This window comes from Crocodylus porosus, unplaced genomic scaffold (assembly GCF_001723895.1).
Source record: "Crocodylus porosus isolate Cpor-Errol unplaced genomic scaffold, CroPor_comp1, whole genome shotgun sequence".
Taxonomy (NCBI): domain Eukaryota; kingdom Metazoa; phylum Chordata; order Crocodylia; family Crocodylidae; genus Crocodylus; species Crocodylus porosus.
The window spans coordinates 132333977-132355336 of NW_017728886.1; the positions used below are offsets into that span (position 1 = coordinate 132333977).

Genomic DNA, 21360 nt, shown 5'->3' on the forward strand with positions numbered 1-21360 from the left:
CAACCAGCTTGTACTTTTCTACATTTTGGAAAAGTGTTGTATAATAGTATTATCCAGAGATAAATAAAACAGTCATTACCTTCACCAAAAATCCTATATATTTCTGGTGGCAGTGGTGTTTGGTAGGAGACTGGGCTGAAGGAAATGAATCCCATGCATTTTCCCCCTGCCACCTCACACATTGAAAGCCCTGTTCTCAGCTGTAAAACTGCCATAAGTGTGATCATTTTATCGAAAAACTGTTAGCTAGGGTTTGGTGAATGATGCGTAGTAAAAAATAAAGTTAGTTGTTTTACTGTCCTCAAACAGAATGATTTTTGAATTCGTTAAAATTATTTTATGAGAACATATATTATTCTGGAGACAGCTAATGAATGGTATTTGCAGCTATTCCTGCTTTGCATGTTCAGTAAGGCACTATTCATGTTGTTACTACAATTATATTTGGGAATGGAATAAAGCTTAACCAGATGATCTAAATGTTAATCAGGAGGACTACAGTCCATGTATCTTACAAATCCTTCTCAGAACTGTTCAGTCCCCTATGAATTTCTATTATATCATAGGTTTTTAAGTTATACACAATTTAGTCTTGATGTTATTTTAAAGGTCAAATCTCTTACACGACATTGACACAATTATCTTTATTAACCAAAACTTGTACTGTCATTACAAAAGTGTACCAAATTTTTTGCGCAAGAATTATTGTCTATAAACACTTTTTGAGTGGTACTAATTAAGTGCCATGTCATTTTGCCCAGGGTCAATGTAAAGATGATCTACTTTCCTGTAACATCCTGTTAACCCATGAGAATATTTTTTCTTTGAGAATTCTGGAACTTACCCAGACTTCCAAGACTTATTAAAAATCAACATTAATAGCACAGAAGGGTCATTACCCAGCTGTTTTGAAATTCTTGGATACAAATTGTCTGCACAACTTTAGTCATATTACTTAACATCTTCTTTATCTACTGCTGCAGTTTGGGCCCCACAATTCAAAAAGGATTTGGAGAAGCTTGAGAGAGTCCAGAGAAGAGAGAGCCACACGCATGATCAGAGGTCAGGAAAACAGACCTTATGATGACAGGCTGAGATTTATGAGGCTCTTTAGCCTGGAAAAGCGCAGGCTCAGGGGTGATCTGATGGACACCTATACGTTTATCAGGGGTCACCATCAGTATCTGGGGAAACGTTTGTTCACCAGAGTGCCCCAACGGATGACGAGGTCGAATGGTCATAAACTACCACAAGACTGTTTCAGGCTGGACATAAGGAAGAATTTCTTTACTGAGGTGGTTCAAGCACCTACATCGAACACCTTCAAGAGTAAATTGGATGCTTATCTTTCTGGGATCCTATGACCCCAGCTGACTTCCTGCCCTTTGGGCGGGGGGCTGGACTCGATGATCTTCCGAGGTCCCTTCCAGCCCTAATGTCTATGAAATCTATGAAATCTATATCATCATCATCATCACCATGGATATCTGATTTTTTCCCAAATAGAGAATTAAAATATTTGTTGATCAATTCTGCCATTTCTTTATGATCAGATATTACCAGATACACTGATAATGGACCGAGATAATTATTACATTTTGTTTTCTCCCTAATATACTTAAGGATTCCTTCTTCCTGTCCTTTGCTTTGTTGGTAATGTTTATGCCTCATTACTGAACACAAATAACATTACATTAATGAAAGGTTGAATTAGGCCTAAAGGGAATGTTCAATTCTTACTTGCAGGAAAGCCTGACAAATTATATGCAAGAAAAATAAATGCATACATACATGTAACAGACAGCCTGGGGCTTCCTCTTTAAGATAAAGGCGGCCCTGCCAGGGAGCTCGGCAGGCTGGGCAGAGCACAGCAGCTGCAGGTTGCCGGGGTAACAGGCTACTAGGAAGTTAGCAGGCACTTGCAGATGCTCAGCTGACTAGATGTAGACAGGGCCCTGGGAGCGTATAAACCCAAGGCTAGGGCTGGCAAGGGAGTCCCTCTCAGGCAGCCACAGGGGAAGGAGCTCCTGCCCAGGAAAGCCACCCAGCCATGCTTGACTGCCTGCTTTGCTGCCTATAGGAACAGTGAGAGCTCATAAGGGGCATTTTTACACATGGTCCTGACGCAGCACTGGGCACTTTTAATTAGTGATACTCACTAATTAAAAGTGCCTGGTTCTGTTACAGGTACAGGTGTTTAAGCACTGCAGTCCGTGTCAGCGCTGAGAAAACAGCAGCGGTGCACTCTGAATTAAAGATTATCAAATGTGTTTTAGTTGAAAGCATACTGTCCTCCATTTTTTCCATGCTGATGCGCACTGCACCACTTATACACCTGCATCCAACGCAGGGCTGGGCGCATCAATTATATGCTCCAGTGTGTCGAAGAAGACATGCTGCATGTGTGTAAGTGTCCAAGGAGCCAAGGATGGAAGGTCTGATGTATTATTAAGTGAAGGTTTGCCCTCGTAAAGGGGCAGAAGGCTACCTTCACCATCATGATTTATGTTATAGCCCGAGGGCTTGTGTTTATATTGTGTTTATACCAGAGGTTTGGGATGGGGCTGTAAGAGGCGGTTAAGAAGGTCCCATTAGTGCCTGAGAAGGATGCAGTAGCCTTGAGTCCTGCCAGGGGCAGGCTCAAGTAGTTATTGAGCCTGGATGGGGCCAGGGACTCAGCATCAGAGTGGTGCAGAAACACAGAGGCCTCGGGCCCAGCAGATTGGGGCCAGGATCCCTCACAACCAGGAAGGACAAAACAGAGCTAGTGCCTCAAAGCTAGGTCTAATAAAGTGGGCCCAGGATAGAAGGCCTAGCTAGAGTAAAGATGCAGAGGCTAAGGAGGCCAAAGCTCCAACAGAGGGAACAACATTACAGTACCACCTGTGAGGCATGGGGCATAGTGTAGGGAAGGATTTGGAGCCACAGAATTAGCCCGTATGGTTTTGGGTGTCCTGCCAGTTGACTATAGAGGCCCAGAAGGGGCTGAGGATCAGTAAGGACTAATGGGGTGCTGGGGACCCTAGTGGGGGTTCAGTGGAAATGGGGCTATGCAAAGGTTTGGGGGCAGCCTCCCTATTTATCATTACAGGTAATCCTTAACTTACAACATTTCAAGTTACAATATTTTGCACTTACAAAGTTTATAAATTGATACCCTGTTTCAACTTTATGATGTCAGTTTCAACTTTACAACACTTGATCCGATGTGAAGTCACGCCAGCGAACAAGTTCGCTACATCGCTCATCTCCCTTGAGAACATCTGTCCAAAGTTCTTTGGACACTTTAAGAAAGCAGACAAGACTCCAGAAAAACCTGCAGCCAAGACTCCTGAGAAGAGTCCAGCCAAGAACCCTTCAAAAGTCCAACCAAGAGCCTTTCAAAACATCCAGCAAAGTCACCTCAAAGAAGTCTTTCCAAATAAATATGATTGCTATTTACCATATAAATATGTTAATGTAGCTATATTACTCATCTATAATTGATTGAGTACAAAATTCTGAGCTATTTTGGGTGAAAATAGGGTATTGGACCTTGGTTCAGGAACCAATCCCCCATTTATAACATTGTTTCTTATGAGAAAATTGGTTCCAAGTTACGTTTCAACTGAAGACATGGTTTTCAGGAAGTTGTGTTGTAAGTCCAAGGACTGCCTGTATTTCATCAAGGTGAGACGGGAAGGTGCCCTAGAGGCAGAGTGGGGCACGGTACTGGAGCCTTCAGGGGGTGTCATGGCCACCTCTGGGACCTCAACCTTGTTACACATATGCAGAGAGAGAGAAATGAGAGAGATAGATTTTAAATTTATTAAGCAATCCAGAGCATCATGTTCATCATTGATATAAATTCTATCATTAACTTGATTTAGGAGCAAGTTAGGAAGGAAAATAAAGGTGGCAAAATATGCTGTAAATAGAAGAGAGAGACAGTTACTTTTTATTCTAGTATCATATGGAAACCACACTGGTGCAATTCACTTGGTAGCAGGGCACAATATATTTGCAACTGATTTGCTCTATCAATTTTGCTTGTCCGACTACTACCAATGCATTGATATGCCAGCAGCAGTGTCTCACCGCGGCAGCACCAGCTGGTGCTGAAGTAGCTGAGAATAAAAATGCAGCACACCATTTAAATAAACACAGCGGGCTTATTATACAGGGCTTAAACACAAGAAAGAGGTATGAATTTAGTAAAATGGATTAGCTCAATTTGTACACTTGAACTTAATCCTCGATTCTGTCAATAATCAATTCAAAAGACACCAAACAGTTTAGTTTGGTGGAAATGAATTTGGCCTGGGGTGAGAGTCAGGGTGTGAAAGGATATCAAATAGGATAAAAAATAAATTGTATTCCCCCCTCCACCCATTTTCTCTTTCTATGAGGTTGTCTGCCAAAATCCTGGTTTTAAGGATTGGTTTATAAAAATTCCATTTTCTTAATCCATTTTGCTTTGATAAAAGGATAACTGCAAAAATAGCATGAAGCACCAATCCAGCTTTTCATACAAAGAAACCTTCATATGATGCCTCTCCTTCTACAGTCCAGGAAACTGGCTAATGACAGAAGTAAAATACTGTACATTTCATATGCCAATTTCTGACTATATTATCCAGAATAAACACCATTTTATGATGATTTCAAGTGCTCTGCAGTTCTTCATCAACGTAAAAGATAGAAGCCTTTATAACGCTGTTAAAACATTGTTAGTGCATCTGAGACCCTTCTTCACACGTGAAAAAGAGGCTTTATTAATATGTCCTTGCAAATTAATAACCCCTTATTTTCCTTTTTTTCTCTCTCAATGATCTTTGCAGGCAGCCCAGTAGGTTATAGGCTACATCTTCAGCTGGTAAGAAGCAGCATGATTCTGACTTCAATGTAACTATAATGATTTACACCAGCTGATCTTCTGGTCACCATCATCAACATGTATTTCTCCCCCTCCATGCCAAAAACCAAACCAAACCAAACCAGAAAATAGGCAAACCACATACATGACTGGTTGAATTTTACACCTGAAACAGTCATTTTTAATTATGCATTTGTTTTTCAGCCCCAAAAGTAGGAAAACTCCAACATATTATTAAAAATGAAAATTGCATTTATATAATATTCTTACATCCAGGAATCTAGCTGATTCTGTAAACAAGGAGGCGTCTAAACCCCTCAACCTGAAATGCTACAGGTACTGGGTTATTATTAATGAAAACCTCTTCAATTATTAAATCATCCAGCCAACCAGGCACACACACTTTTATTTGTATAATTTAAATATATTCAATGTCACAAATACACATGTAACTTCCTGGTCACTGGAGCCAGTTTCCTTTCCTCCTGCCCTGTCCCTGTTAACCTAATAAGCATTTGTGCCCATCATTTCATAGCTTACCTGAAATATTCATTAGACGTTCATATAAATGTATACAAAGAAGACCCTGATTGCAAAATATGGATGACTTCCATTCAATCTATATACCAACGCATTAGATGCAGGTGTCATTCATTGCAAAGGAAAGGAGAAAAAACCCCTTTTGAACCAATACTTGGCAAAATGATATGAACTGTTTGTACTATAGTGGATTTTATTCTTTACATGCATACTTTACAGATTACTCAGTCTATTAAGTATGCATTACATAGTCATTAATATTCCATTAGTTCACCAAAATTATCATTGTTACAGTGAGTACCAAATAAATTGTTAATGGCTAGCTGCCTAGTTTAAAATTTTACCCTATTGTTTTAAGTAATTTAAAACATTGCTATCAAAAACTCTGTTAATTTTAAAATATAAATGTCAGATTAATTATTAGAAGGCAGCTGTCTAACCTGTTCAGCTATAAAGAAGTGTGATGCATGCCTACTGTAAAAATGTGTAAAAGGCTACTGCAGTATTTCATAAAGATCGTGATAGTCAGTGTAGCTCAATATTGTTTCCTATACACTGAATTTCATTTTTATGTGACATCAGTCTCTGAAACAAGAAATGAGAATAGCCTGTTTAAGTAATACAGCAATATGAAAGAAAGCTGTACATATGGTAATAAAAAGAAAAACCCTAATTAAATAATAGGGCTTATACTGAAGACTGAAAACCCAAAGTAACCATGTGTGATGTGTAAAACATTATTTTTTTTATTCAAGTTAAAAAAAAAAAGACAGGAACCATTCAGTTTCCAAAAAGAATACAACCATACTGTCATGGGGACAAGCAAAGGGGAAGACCCTGAGGAGCCAGGGGGGAATCCTGGCAGCAGGAACTGGCCAGGGAAGAAAAAGGGAAACAAAAGAAAACAGAAAAACTTTTACCTATAGCCAGAGCCGTGCTGAAGCCGGAAATGACGGTGGGACCCGAGTGGCTCGTTAGCTGCGTCTTTATACAGCTGCGGCCAGCTGATAACATCAGCTGCAGGAGCCGCCCAGTGGAGATAAAAGGAGCCGCTGGCAAGGAAGAGGGGAGGAGACCAGCAGGAGCACCAGAAGGGAAATCTCTCCCAGAGTTCCCATGAAGGGGAGGACTGTGGGGATTTGCATCCGGTAGCACAGAATAAGAGAGCGAAGCCCTTCACGAGGAAAATGCCACCAGCAGCAATGCAGGGGGCGAGAGGGCTGAGGCGCCTTACTCAGAACAGGAGCTGAGACCCGGAGACAGAACAGAGCAGGAGGGGCTTGAGACCCGGAGTTATCTGCAAAGAGCCAGAAGAGTCGGCAGAAGCCAGAACGCCAGACCAGGTGGGACTGTAGAGGGCTCAGACAGCCTCAAGTAGGTACCCCAGATGGGGGCTGAAGGGTACAGTCAGCAGGAAGGGCAATGGAAGATGGGCACTAGCCGAACAGAGCCGCCCCACCAGGAGACGTGGGGAAGACACACCAAGAGGGATCACCAGGGATACAGTGAATCCTTAAGCTCATTAAAGAGTGGAGGGGAGGACGTAGAAGCCAACAGGCTGACCCAGACCCAGTCTATGGCGTGTTAAGAGTCGTAGGGGCTGGAGTCAGTTGGAGTACGGCAGTCGGTGGGAGCAGGCAATAAAAGGGGGCAAAGGTCATCCCTTAGTATCTCATATTGCTTCATTGGTGATATTTTTTGGGGAGGGGTGGTTTCTGTTGCCCACTTTTGGAGGGGTTGGTGGGTGAGGAGCCCAGGTAGTTTACAGCTACAGACAGGGCTAGTCGGCTGTGAGGTGTAAGGGGGTGAAGTGGGCCTTTGGCCTGACTACTATATAGCCTGCTAGGTAAAGGGCATGTTGCCTCAACTGTTGGAGGAACTTGGCTGAAGACCATCAGGATTCAACAAGGTGGGGTGTAAAGGCGAGGTAGAGGGGAGGTGGAGCCTCGCAGAAGATCGCCGTCCAGTGGTCCTATGCATGAGAAACGCCAACAGTCTAACCCCACCACTGGGATAAGATCAAAGTCGTGGCGGGGGAGATTGGGGAGAGACTATCCGACTCAAAGACACTGACTTGGCAGGACCATAGGTGACAGACAGGAGGATGGACAGGCGGACAACTCCAAGCATCCGGGGATGCATGGCACGTGACCGGATGTTCGAAGCCAAGCGGGTAGGTGTACAAATGTGGTAGAAGTGAAATATGTAAGAAATATCTACCAACCAGGGCAACAAACAGCAAAAACCTCTGTGTTGTTGACTGTACTTGTAGGCAGGAGAAAGAGGTAACTTATGAGAAAATTAGACAAAAAATTTACAGTGCTCGATTGCTTGCTAGTTAGGCTGATACAAATCTAGATTGACCCAACTGAAATAAATATGGATTTCTCGCTGTAATTAAGATAAAATACTTGACTGTAAGCAAAGAACAAGTTGTGCTTCAACCTGAAAAGTCTGTTCTATTTTTTTAATAATGCCAACATCTTTCCCATGTTTTACTGTGTGATGAAAGGTGCCTTAAGTGGGGGTTGCCTGAGTGACACACTGTCCGTTGGGTGTGGGGCCCCTCCCCTCAACTCACCTGCCACGACCTGGTACTCTTAGATAAAGGGTGGGTTCAGTGGAGATCTTCTTCCGGAGGGGCCCCGGGGATGGCAGTACTCACAGTTCAGGTGTGATGTTTCACGGGGCTCCGCCTCCTCTACACCCCATCCACTCGCCAACCGGGAAGGGTGCCAGCAATGTGGTTTGGTTGTGCTTGATTGACCCCTGCTTCTGTGAATCCGTGTCTGTGTGGATTCTGTTGGACTTGACAGTCTGCCCTCACGAGTAGCCTTCTCATTGTGAAGACTGGCAAGCTGGACTAAGGTTGGCTGGTGCTTACTTCAGCACCTCTGAGTAGGGCGCTTCTGATCTTGTGCCTGTTCTCCTTTTTGTCAAAAGAAATAGACCCCCGAGGAGGAGAGGGGTGTGGAATTGCCTCCTTCCTCCCAGCCTCCTATAGGGGGCTCAAATGCCTCCCCTGCTCTGCCTGCCGGCATCAAGACAGCTGCACTGCTCCTGTCTGCTGCAGGAGCCATAGCACGCCTGGCACACTCCACGCCATCTCTCTCTGCCCCCCAGATTCCAGTAGGGCTCTTAAATCTTCCCGGCTGCCGCAATTGGCTCGGCTTTTCCCTGCACAGGGAACAGCTGATTAAACAGCTGGCGTAGCAGTGGCTCCTGCTCCAGCTCCAGCTGCGCTCCTGGAGGTAAGTTCTCCCCATGGGGAGGCTGTTTGTGGGGTTTGGGGCCTGTGGGGACTGCCCTCTCCCCTTCAGGAGCCTGTGGGGGTGTCTCACCACCACACACTGATATGCATTTCTAGTTACCAATAATGAATCAAAATACAATTCCAACAAAGTCTGGATTTATCACTTAATACACTTAATTAGAATTGTTTTATTGATTTCTTTAAAGCTGAACTTTTTATCTGACTACTTCAGTGCATTCAATTATTTTTTTTTAATATCTGAAGTCCCCACTATGAATTAAGAACTGGGATTCCATGGGCAGAAATATAACTTCTGTATGCAATGTGTAAAACCCCCCCCACATATACAAACAGTCAAATTCTGATCTAAGTTACATCAGAATAAATTTCAATTTGAAATAGCTCAAGAGTCCCACTGATTTAAGTTAATATAGAAGTTAGAATGTTGTATGAAAGTAGTTTTTCATTCATCCATTCATTCACTCATTCTATTTTCATGTCAGTAAGGCTGGGAAAAAATAGTCTCAGCCATGCTAAAATACACCTGCTCATATATTTAAAAAAAGTTTGAAATGATCTTTTTCTTTTTTTTCTTAAGAAGCCAAAAAATGCTGTGGAATCTATAACAAAAATTTTACTTAAGGTTGCATGAATGCATTTCTAATCAACACAATCATTTAATACCTCCCAAACAATGAAGAAATTCCTGTCTACCTATCTTACTTTTACAATCGTGTCACAGTATAAATAAGTATATGAGAATGAAGGTAAATATTAATTCTCAACCTTCACACCACATAAGTATATTAATTTCTAATACATATTTATGCTAACCTATCATTTGCACATCCAATTATTCAATAATATGGAATTAAATTCTTATATCTAGAATCTTGTCTACAGTAACCTAAAGCTACATTTTGAATGATAAGAACATATCTGCTTACCAGAGAACATCTAGGCAGGAAAAAAAATTGAAATGACAGTCTACATCATAAAAAAGAAGCTTTTTAAAACTGCTAATTCCTATACCACTGATCAAATGTTCTTGTGCATTTTCAGAAAAATTAAGACTATCCAAAGAGAAGAAGTAATAGCAACATTTTATGTATGCTTCACTAATTTCTGCTCAAACTGTCTATAATAACAAAACCTTAGCTACAGAATTGCTAGGAATGCCTTCATAATATAGTGTTGATTTGAGTTGCATTTTGAATGTTGATATCAGTTTTGGGAGAGTTTTTCCATCTTATTCGTCTTTCCAATGGAATAAGATGCTCTGAACTGCTACTCTTTCTCTAGCAATTTGATAGAGGTAGGAGTGGGAAGGCTGAGTGGAAGAGAAGTGCAGACATGATTAGGAAGGGAAAGGTTTGTCACCGACTAAAATGTTATTGTAAATTTCACATTTTAGGGAGCAGTGGTTCATGATTGAGTAAGTTCTGTATGTGTCACGAATGAAATGGAGAGAGAAGAAAAGCCTGTTTATTTCATTTGATGGGAACAAGGATTTCACCCTATATGAGAACTGAAGGATATGGTATAAGTCACAAACGAAACTATTGCACAGTGAAGTAACATACTTCTGTTTTGCTGAAAAGAAGCTTGTTTTGATTCCCTAGATTTAAAAAAAAAAAATTTATATTTACTCATTTTGGGCTAATAGGGCTGCATGAAATAGGCCGTATTCGATTCAGAGTCAGCCTGAATTGAGGACGGTGATTCGGATTCATAGACATTAGGGCTGGAAGCGACCTCTGAAGATCATCAAGTCCAGCCCCCTGCCCCAGGGGCAGGAAGTCAGCAGGGATCATAGGATCCCAGCAAGATAAACATCCAAATTTCTCTTGAAGGCATTTAATGTAGGTGCTTGAACCACCTCTGGTGGCAGTATATACCAAACCTGGGGGGCTCGGACAGTAAAGAAGTTCTTTCTTATGTCCAGCCTGAAACAGTCATGGAAGAGTTTGTGACCATTCAGCCTTGTCAACCATTGGGGTGCTCTGGTGAACAGATGTTCTCCCAGATCCTGGTAAGTACCCCTGATAAATTTATAGGTGGCCACCAGATCACACCTGAGCCCACACTTTTCCAGGCTGAAGAGTCCCATGGTTCTCAGCCTCTCTTCATAAGATCTGTTTGCCTGACCTCTGATCATGTGCATGGCTCTCCTCTGAACCCTCTCAAGCTTCTCTACATCCTTTTTGAATTGTGAAGCCCAAAACAGGACGCAGTGCTCCACCTGCAGCCTCACCAAGGCTGAATGCAATGGGAGAATGACATCCTGGGATTTGCTTCAGAAGCATCTATGGATGCAAGGCAGTGTGTTGCTCACTTTACTAGCCTCAGCATCACATTGAAGACTCATGTTCATTTTGTGGTCAATCTTGACCCCCAAGTCCCTTTTGTCTGTAGTGCTAGCCAGCATAGCACTGCCGAGCCTATAAGCATGCTGTGGGTTTTTCTTCCCAAGGTGGAGAACCTTGAATTTTTTGGTGTTAAACACCATCAGGTTCTCATCTGCCCATTTACTGAGCCTGTCAAGCTCAACCTGGATCACCCTCCTGTCCTCAGGTGTGGAGGCCTCAGAGTTTGGTGTTGTTGGCAAACTTGGCCATCCACTTCTGATACCAGTGTCCACATCATTAATGAAGATGTTGAATAGTATAGGCCCAAGGATAAAGCCTTGAGGGACTCCACTGGTCACAGCACACCACAACAATTGACTTCTATCAACCACTACCCTCTGGGTCTGACCACGGAGCAAATTCCCCAGCCAGCAGATGGTGGTGAGGCCGAGGCCGCAGTTAGCCAGCTTTGCTAAGAGGTGACCATGGGATACCAGATCAAAGGCTTTTTCAAAGTCAAGATATATGAAATCAATCTCTTCTTCCTACCCTTAGGATGTTGCCATCAGCCAGTCTGTTAAGAATGGCCTCTTTGATAATCTTTTCTAAGACCTTTCCTGGGATGAAGGTCAGGCTGATATAGTTTGCCGGATCCACTTTCCTCCCTGTCTTGAAGACAGGCACCACATTGGCCTTCTTCCAATCTTCAGAAACTTCATCAGAGTGCTAGGAGCTCTCAAAAATTCATGCCAGGGGCTGAGTTATGATGCTAGCCAGCTCCTTAAGTACCCTGGGGTGTAGACTGTCAGGGCCGGCTGACTTCAATGTGTCCAGCTTCTCAAGGTGCTCCTTCATGAGGTCAGCATTGATGGAGGGTAAGGAATCTCTCTCACCCAGGATTTCCTGTCCCATAATGGGCAGGGGCATCACATGGGGCTGGTGAAAGACCGACACAAAGTACCCATCTAGCAAGTTGGCTTTTTCCTGGGCAATGTTGTCAGTTGTCCCATCTGGTTTAGCAGGGGTCCAATGGTGCCCTTGCTCTTCCTCCAGCTCCCCACATATCTAAAATAGGACTTTTTATTGTCTTTGATACTTGTAGCTAGTTGGAGTTCCATTGCAGTCTTGACTTTCCTGGTTCACTCCCTGCAGGTCTGGATCAGTGTAGAGTATTCCTCCTTGGACATGGATCCAGTCCTCCATCCTTTGTAGGTCTTTCTTTTTAGATGCAGGAGGTCTGCTAGTTCCCTGGAGAGGCAAGGGAACTGTTGTGCCTTTTTGTTGCTTTTCCTCCAAGAGGGAACAGATTTTGTTTGTGCATCCAGGATCGCTGTTTTGCAGAGCAACCAGTCATCCTGAACTCCCCTTCCCTTTGGGTTGTGGCCCTTAAGTGTCTCACCAACATACCTCCTGAGCTTGTTAAAGTCAGCTTTCCTGAATTCAAGGACTTCTGTATTGCTGACTGATTTCTGCTAGTTAGCTGCCAGCTTTACAGCAGATGGTGAAGGTGATCAGCTCATGATCATTGTTACCCAGCTTCCCTTTGATTGTTAGGTCACTGATTAGGTTGTCCCCCATTGCCAGAACCAGGTCAAGCAGTGCTTGACCTGTAGTTGGCCCATAGACTTCTCACTGCCCCCAATTTGATTCGGACAAATCCAGATCTGAAGATTTGATGCTGACTCAGAGAATCGGTGATTCGGCCATAGACACAACTTTAATTTTGTTTGTTTGTTTGTTTTTACATACCTCAATGTACATGAACACTGTGATGGTGGGGTGGATGAAGCATCCCACAGGAGCATGAGGGGGCCTCCCTGCATGCTTGGTGGTGATCCCAGAAATGGATTGAAGGTACTTCCGGTCCACTGCCCAGTCCACTGGGGAGCACCCCCACACTCCCCCTGGTTCGGCAACAGACCATAGGGGGACCCAAGGTGCCCCCCAAACCTAGAAGGCACCAGTCACTGAGCCAAAGAGGTGCACAGGCACCCCCTGTGTGCTCCCTGGTGGACCCAGAAGTGGACCATAAGTACTTCTGGTCCACTTTCGGGTCTGCTGCTAAGCTTTCTGGGGAGCCCTCTGTGCTCCTGTGGGATGCCCCATCCACTCCACCATCTCAGCATTCACGAGTTGCCTCGTACCTTGAGGTATGTAGAATAAACAATTAAAGCTTTGTCCAGGTCCAAATCACTGAATCTTTCCATATCTCTCCAAATCGATTCAGAAGGTTTTGATTTAGAAAGATTAAAGGCTCTCTTGATTTGATTCAGATTCAAAGTTTTGGCCACCAATCAGGCTGAATCTCTTCCGAATCGAATCAGGGACTGAAGCTTCACAGAACCCTAGCTAATAGTACTTTTTATGAAAATGTGATAGAAAATTGCTTAAGATTGAAAGTAGTTATGGATTCTAATGAAAAACTGGTTTTAGGCATCAACATTTACAAAGCACATAAAATGGATAATATTATATAGCTGTATTTGTGACAGTTTCATTATGACCATCACTTATGTTACATACTCCTTCTTATAAAGCTTATAACATGCTGAGAGTGGTTTGTTCTAGGTTATATTTTAAAGAATAAAACCTACTTGAGTGCAGTAGGTAAATTAATTTAATTAATTTTTCCCACATGGTTTTGTAAAAGTTATTTTGCAATTTAAAAGTGATGTATTCCATTGATTTTGTTCAATTTACTAGACACCTACATTGTACCGAGGTCTTTGGGTGATCCTATCCCATCCTTCTCGAGTCCCTGAAAAGCATTAACCCAAACATTTTCAAGCTAAGATGCCTATGTTAAGATCCCCTTGGCTGATTCAAGAGATTCAGTTTTTTGTCAGTCAGCATTGAGGATGTTCTATTTCAGAATGCCTGGGTTGTTAGTGCCTTCCTGTTTTTACATATCTTATAAAAGCATATTTACTTCTTAAGTAGATTCTGTTTCACCTTGCTCCAATCCCATAATGAAGAACAATTGCAACTTCTTTGCAATTTTTCTGTCTTTTCTACAAATTTGCATTGATAAATTGATTATTAATTTATTTGGGGATCTCAAAGAGCCACAGAAACAGTAGTCCATGTCAATATATCATGCATAAATCCTACAACACTACCTTCTCCATACACCCACACCCATATAGACAAACATGTACCTCTCTAATTCAAGACTTTAAAAAATGCACCAGGAAAGGTATGTTTCAACTTGATCACGGAGATGGAAGATAGGATATTTATAGATTTCTGCCATTATTGCTGGAGACCCACACTACACAGATTTGCTTCCTTCTTTCTGAGGTTTTTATTTATGGAAGTCTAATGGGAAAGCCCCATTCTGGTGCTCACAGTATAGGCTTAGGATCAGAATCTCATTTTATTTAAGCTTGAATAGGGTGACCATATATCTCAGATTGGCTGGGATAGTCCCAGATTTTATAGGCTGTACCGGCTTTTTGACCATTGGAGAAAATTTAAGCAGAAGTCTTAGATTGGTGAGAACTTGGGAGGGGCTCTGTTTATGTGTGTGAGTACACTGAGTTGTCCTGCCCAGCCCTGCTCCTAGGAGCCACAAAGTGTGTGTGTGTGTGTGTGTGTGTGTGTGTGTGTGTGTGTGTGTGTGTGTGTGTGTGTGTGTGTGTGTGTGTGTGTGCACGCGTGCGTGTGCAGGAGGGGCCAGAGAAGCTTTCTGGATGTGCTGGGGAGCACAATGTGTTTGTCTCCAGAGCTGGGGCTGTGGGCTTACAGCTCCAGCCCTCTCATGGCATTCCAAATCCTAGACATGCACCCCTGGGCTAGATTGTGCCAGGCCAGCTGCACTGCAACGCCCACATGGAGAGCTCACACAGGCCTGGCTACACCTTGACCTAACTGGGAAGCAGGATGTGAGGCCACAGGGCTGGCTGCACCTACCTGGCCCGGGGCACATGGCCAGGAAGCACTGCAGGTGCCGGGACAAGGCTGGAGCCATGAGTGAGATATAGCCTGTGCAGAGCTCCCAGCCTAGCTGGTGTCACACATACATACTGCTCCAGAATGCACTCATGAGTGTATGCATATGCATGTGTTATATGCACTTGCTGGTGCCCCCCATGCTCCCTACCCAGATTTCCCTAAAATTATGGTCACCCTGGATACCGCTCAATATCTGCCAGTGAAAACTCTACCCAATCCCTCATCTAATCCACAATTATATCAGGTAGCCACTTTGGGGATCATAGTACACTACAGTATAAGGGATGATTCTGCCTCACAGTAGCCCTAAGCCAATCCTGAATAAATGCTGGGGTACAGGGAATGTTACGCGCAATAATACACAAGTTCTTAGATAAATGACAGACAAAACGGTTGGTTTAAAGGCGGTATCTTTTATCAATTAAATAGTAGCAAAAAAAATTCTTTCTTTGCAAGTTTTTGGATCCAAACACTCTTTGTCAGGCAGAGGAGAATTCAAAGACTGTAAAAGTTCTTAAAGGAAGAAAAGAAACTTAATCTTCACAGGAGAGGTAAAGGATGGTGAAGTTCCCCTGGGTCAATGACAAACATTTGTGAAGCAGAAACAGATGTACGGCTGTATACTAAAGAATCAATGCAAATACACTGGTTTTGATTAACGATCTTACTACTGTGTTCAGCTCTATCCACTGGGTTGTATATCACCCACAGGATTGTGAAAAAAAAAGAAACTGAAGAGTACAAACCTACCTATGAACACATCCTATCAGTGTACGCTCATTGACTTCCCCAGTGGTATCTCCTGATAGGTGGAAGAAGAATCTGTTAAAGTGCCTTTAGCATGAGAATAATAAACATCATTTTGTGGTAGATATAATTGCTCATGAATGATTGTAAACAATAATGATGTGAAATTGTTTTCCAAATAAATCACAATCACGGTGTCTATAAATGTCAAGTAAATTCACAATTAGGTAGGTATATAATTCATATAACTTATGTACTATTCAAACAGTACATAAGTATTCATCACTAAAGAGACCTTGTAAAGAATGGAATGCCATTTTTCATTACAAGGCAAAACTAAAAGTATCCAGATGTGTACATTTTAATGAAAAGGAATGCAGAGGCAAAGAGATTCATAAGTAAATCTAAATCCCCAGGCACAGAAGTGGTAAAATTACAAAGGAAATTGCTAGTATGGACTAATATATTGATCCCAACACTTTCAACTCGCTTGTCTTTGACTCTTCTCTTATGTTGCCCATCTCTTCATCTTCCATTCTGTACAGAATTACCATGATCACCCTACTCAAACATACAAATTATGCTGCAGTTCTCTAGGATAGTCATATGGATTTTCAATCCTTTCAAAATGCCATTCCAAATGTACCTCCCGTATTAAAATCCAGCAGGGATGTGCTCCTGCATCTCTCCCAGCTGTGCTTATTTTTGTGTGCCTACATCTTCATCTGCCTTATTTTCTTTCTTACCCTTCAGACAATCTGGCTGTTGCAGGTATTTTCCGAAGCTCCAGCCATTTGGAACGCCTGCTATGCACCATTATACTTTGCGACCTTTACCTTTAGTCTGTATAGACAACTGTGTTACTTTTCACATCCATGTGCATTTTTCTCCAACCTTTAATAACAGACTGACATAAAAGGTTGACTTTGTCCTTGCCGGAAAGGAGATAAGGACACACTGGGTGTGTCTGGTGTAGTATATAGCCCTCACCACCCATACAGGTAACAAATTATTTGTTACATTTAATTGCCTGCAGGGTTATTGGATTTGTGTTTGGAATAAATATTCAGTTCATGTATTTAAAATATCTGAAACACTGTAAAGGTCACTTAGAGTCTTGAAGAGGTCTTTTAGACACCAATCAATAGTGAATGTAAGGACATGATTTGAGTCTTGTTGTTCAGTAGAGAAATCCGAAGAGAGAACAATAAGATGGACTTCATTCTGTATGACTTTTCACCTTACATGGGTCAGGGTTATAAAATCATATTCCTCGGCTCAGTAGGCATTGATAATAGTGGCTACTGTTACACATTTTTATATTTATCCATTTTATTTCATCCTGCTGTTCATAACTATAAATGTCACTTAATTCTATGAAGTACTTCCTGATACAGTTTGTACAGAGGATATGTTGCATTACATTGTATTGCACATATTTACTGCAGATACAAATGCAGAAAAAGTTAAAGAAAACCTGAACCTGAGACACCGCAATGATATCTGTAATGGAAGCATTTGTTTCTCATCTCTGGTGCAGGTTTCTCTTTATAGACTAAAGCATTTTTGAAAAAGCTGTAGAGCCCTCACATTAGAGGAAAAAACAATTTCCATAAGATATTTTCTTTTGTGCCTTCTTAAGTATAGCATTTTCTTTGATGTTGGAAGAAAAGAAAAGAAAGAGTAATTTTCTAGTAATGACCATCTGCAGTTCCAATTCAGAATCACACAAGTAACGGTTTATTTTCATTTAACCACAGACAAACAATGTTTTCTTTTTCTATAATAGAAAAGCTTTTAAAATCAGGACTCTGAAGACAGAAATATGATTATCTACAATACAGTTCATATCTCTGTATCACCCACCCTTCTTTACTTAGTTTGTTCCACTAGTATAAGACTGCTTGGAGCCACTCCCTAAAGTATCTAAAGATTTGGAAAAAAAAAAAGTAGGCTAAATGAGATCATGAAGTTAATTATTTCCTAGTGAATAAATGCCTATAGATTTATGAAGTATTAAATGGGAACAGCTAGTCTCTCCACAGAGTCATTCACTTGTTTATGACCTATTTGTTCTACTAATTAAGGCAGACACCAGCAAAAGCTAACTACGTGATGGGAAACAGATGCCTAGAACTTTGTAAGGTGTCCAGGTTGTAGTCTTATTGGTCTACAGGAAAAGACAATCAGGACTCATAGGAGAGATGATATCTTTTATTAGATGAAGATTTTTGAAAAAAAACATTCTTTAATTGCAAGTTTTCAGGCAAAAACTCCCTTCATCAGGCATTGGACGAAAGATTGTAAAGGTTCTCCTGGGTAGAAATGAAAGTTCATATTTCATAGGATTTCATACAGGTGTCAACAGATGGAAAACTCCTCTGGGCAGTCAGTTCATAGCTGGTATGAAGCCTCTCACCTGCTGTGGGGATCTGTAATGTTGCAAATTACCTTGGAACAAAGGGTTTTGACTCCTCTGTGAAATCCTATGAAATATGAACTTTCATTTCTATCCAAGGGAGCTTTTACAATCTTCTCTCCAATGCGTGATGAAGGGTGTTTGTGCCCCAAAGCCTGCAATTAAAGAAATTATTTTTGCAAAAATCTTGTTTGTCTAATAAAATATATCACCTCTACTACAAGTCCTGATTGCCTTTTAGAATTTTGTATTACAGGGATCTAGTCCAACTCCTCTCTCTCTTACCCTCTTTTTTTTTTTAAATCAATCATGTAGACATTGAATGCATATTTTTATTTAAGGCAAAATAGCTGCATACAAAGAAAATTATATTAAAGAGATTTTAAAGTTATTAAAAGTCAAGCAGTCAAAAAATATAGATGTCATAATCAAGGCTGTGCAACCTTAATATAACCCTCTTGTGTATGGATTAAAATATTCTTGCCTAGCATGATATAGGGAGTTCGGGCAGGGCTAAGAATAGAACTCAGCTCTTAATACATTCTTCTACAGCACCCTCAATATAACAGGAAAGTTCCTTTACTTCTTGCAGATCTCCACTCCTGCTCAGGCACCTGCTATGTGGCAATGTTAATAGACTGTGTCCCATCCACAACAGGTTTATCAGCTCAGTCAGCCTTTGGGGCTCATCATTCTAGGTCTGTCTGTCTGTCTCTCTCAGGTTAATCTGACTCACCAACCACTACAACAGGGTTTGCTGCCCAAAACAACAGAAGTCAGTGCCCTCACTCTGGGCACCATCAGCGGTCTCCCAAATCTCCATCTATGCAATCTCCATCTCCATCTAGTTTTGTAGTGAGGCTCCTGCAGCTAGGAATACCCTTTACTAAAATAACCAAAACCAAAAGCAACCAGCTATACCTGGGATGTCTTTCCCCAAGGTCTCTAACTCAGTTCCACTAGTTTCTACCAGCCATGGCCCTGCTGGTGAGAATGCTGAACTACTCCATCTGTTTGCTGAGGCTTTTATTTAAAAGGGTGATCACCATTTGTCTATTTGGCTGCATGGACTACTGATGAGTGTCAACTAATTGGAGAAGAGGTTCCCTTTGAATTAAAAGCCACAGCAAAAAACTGAGAGGCTTGTTTTTAATTCAGTGACCTAGTGATATTTAAGCAGTTTGCAAATCTCTCAGGTTCTAAGGTTCCAGGTTCTATTACAGACACCTGAAAATGGAAGTCACTGTAGCCTCAACTGCAGTTTATGTTCTTCGTACACAAACCAATTATACCAGCAGTATTGACATTTAGGCTGTTGGACAGTAATACGGAATAGACACACAATGTAAATCCATACACCGGGGAACTTAACTCAATTAGGTACAAATTACACAGTTGTAAGTTATATCAGTTTAACTGACAATTTTTCTGATCTGGCCACAGAAAGCAGTTTATATTATGACCAAACACAAGTGCCTGGCTGCAGACAGCTTCAAAAATGGCTGATCAGGTGAAAATCCAACCCTCATTGCATGAGGTATCAGATAAAGATATGTTTCAGAATGTAGTGTCTTTTGTAACTTGCATCTGCAGAGCTCCCAGCCTTTCACTGTTTTCAGAATGGGAGGGGAGGAAGGGAGTGGAAGGGGTTCAGCTGGGGTTTATTCAGCCCCTCCTGGAGGGTGGGGCAGGTGTATTGGAGCCCTCCCCCCCATGTGGGGGCTCCAACTCACCCACCCCACTCTTCAGCACCAGCTGGGGAGCCCCAAAAATGTGCTCCCTCTGCTGCCTTCCTCCCTTCTATTCTGGAAACAGCAAGCACTACAGAAAGTCCTGGCCATTGCTATAGGAATGTTGCTGCAGGATCCCAGCTAGCAACTACGTTCCCCTCCCCCCTGGAACCAACAGTGAACTTCTGACCGGTCTAGAGTAACATAACCTAAAATGCTTGTTCTGAGTTACAGCTGGGAGCTGCACTTCTATTTGCACTATTATTGCCTGTAGGACTTCCACATCAGTGGGAGTCTATGTCTACTATCCTGGGATAAGCTGCTCATCTGTCTGTTCTAGATGCCCAAATCAACATAAATTACATGACTGTAAATGTATCACATGTCTAGGTCTTTACACTACATACCTACAAAGAGGAATAATTTAGGGCACGATACTACAGTTCTCCCTCTCCCAAATGCCCCTGATCCGGGTATATAGCTACTGCCTCAGGATAGCATTAGTTGCTTCAAATATAGGTCAATAATAAATTATTAACTCTGAACCCCAGCCCAACGGGGAAAGTGGGGAATACAAGGGACAAATTACACCTAATTATAGAATTACTTGGGTACAAAAACCTCTGGAAATAAACCAAAGCTGTTGCAGTAGCTACTATGGAGGAATGTGCAAAATAAAAACAACCCCCCCCACCAATGCAGCAATTAATTATTTAGATTTCTCTAAGATTCAATTTTCAATCTCTTTTTCTCTGTTACAAATAATTCTGTAAGTGGACTGACTAGAATTTTTTGAGTATTTTTGGAGATAAATATCACTTATAGAAAATAGTAATGAAAAATTGCCATCCTAGGTATAAAGCCTACGTGTAAACACTATAAATGATGGCAATGATACTGCAAATCAAAAAGAGAAAACACAATCCCAAACCAAGTGGGCACATGGAATTCTTTGGGACTGACGTATAATACTGAATCAAGAAAACAGAACTCTGATACAAAGAGTAAGTCACATTTAATTACATTACTTATATGCTTACTGTTATTGTGTGCCATGTTTCATTGTTTATGCTTATTGACCTATGGTAAAATAACATTGAACTTAGCTGGTCAAAGAAATGTGGTACCAAATAGATTCTATAGTAAGTCTACAAGCTGAACCTGTGTTTTGCATGGTTTAATTTAAATACACAGATGAACTTTTTCAAACAGATGTTTTAGAAAGTACACATTTTGAAGCATGTTTCCTTTCAAGGCCATTACATTATAAGTTTCACATAATTATTCTTCCTCCCTCTTTGAAATTCAGTATAGAATTCATCTATGTGAGATCAAAGAAACTACAGTAGCAACATCAATTACATTAACTCTGTTGCCTCACCATTGAATGCATCCCATAACACTACTGTTTTTGACAAAAAACAACATAGATACTGCCATGCAAAACATCTTATTGCTATAGTTTTACCAGCTCAACCTGGGACACCCAAAATATCCAGTTTCATATCAAATCT

The 21360-nt window shown here is 41.6% G+C and overlaps 1 protein-coding gene and 1 long non-coding RNA gene across 2 annotated transcripts in view; both read right to left on the minus strand.

Moving 5' to 3' along the window:
- Nucleotides 1-21360, minus strand: part of CDH18 (cadherin 18) — a 485140-nt gene that overhangs the window by 149226 nt on the left and 314554 nt on the right. The window lies entirely within an intron of this gene.
- Nucleotides 12918-19880, minus strand: LOC109314663. Its single transcript, XR_002102330.1, has 3 exons — nucleotides 19869-19880; nucleotides 19361-19366; nucleotides 12918-12963 (listed from the first exon to the last, which is right to left on the minus strand). It is a non-coding gene; the product is annotated as an uncharacterized LOC109314663 (long non-coding RNA).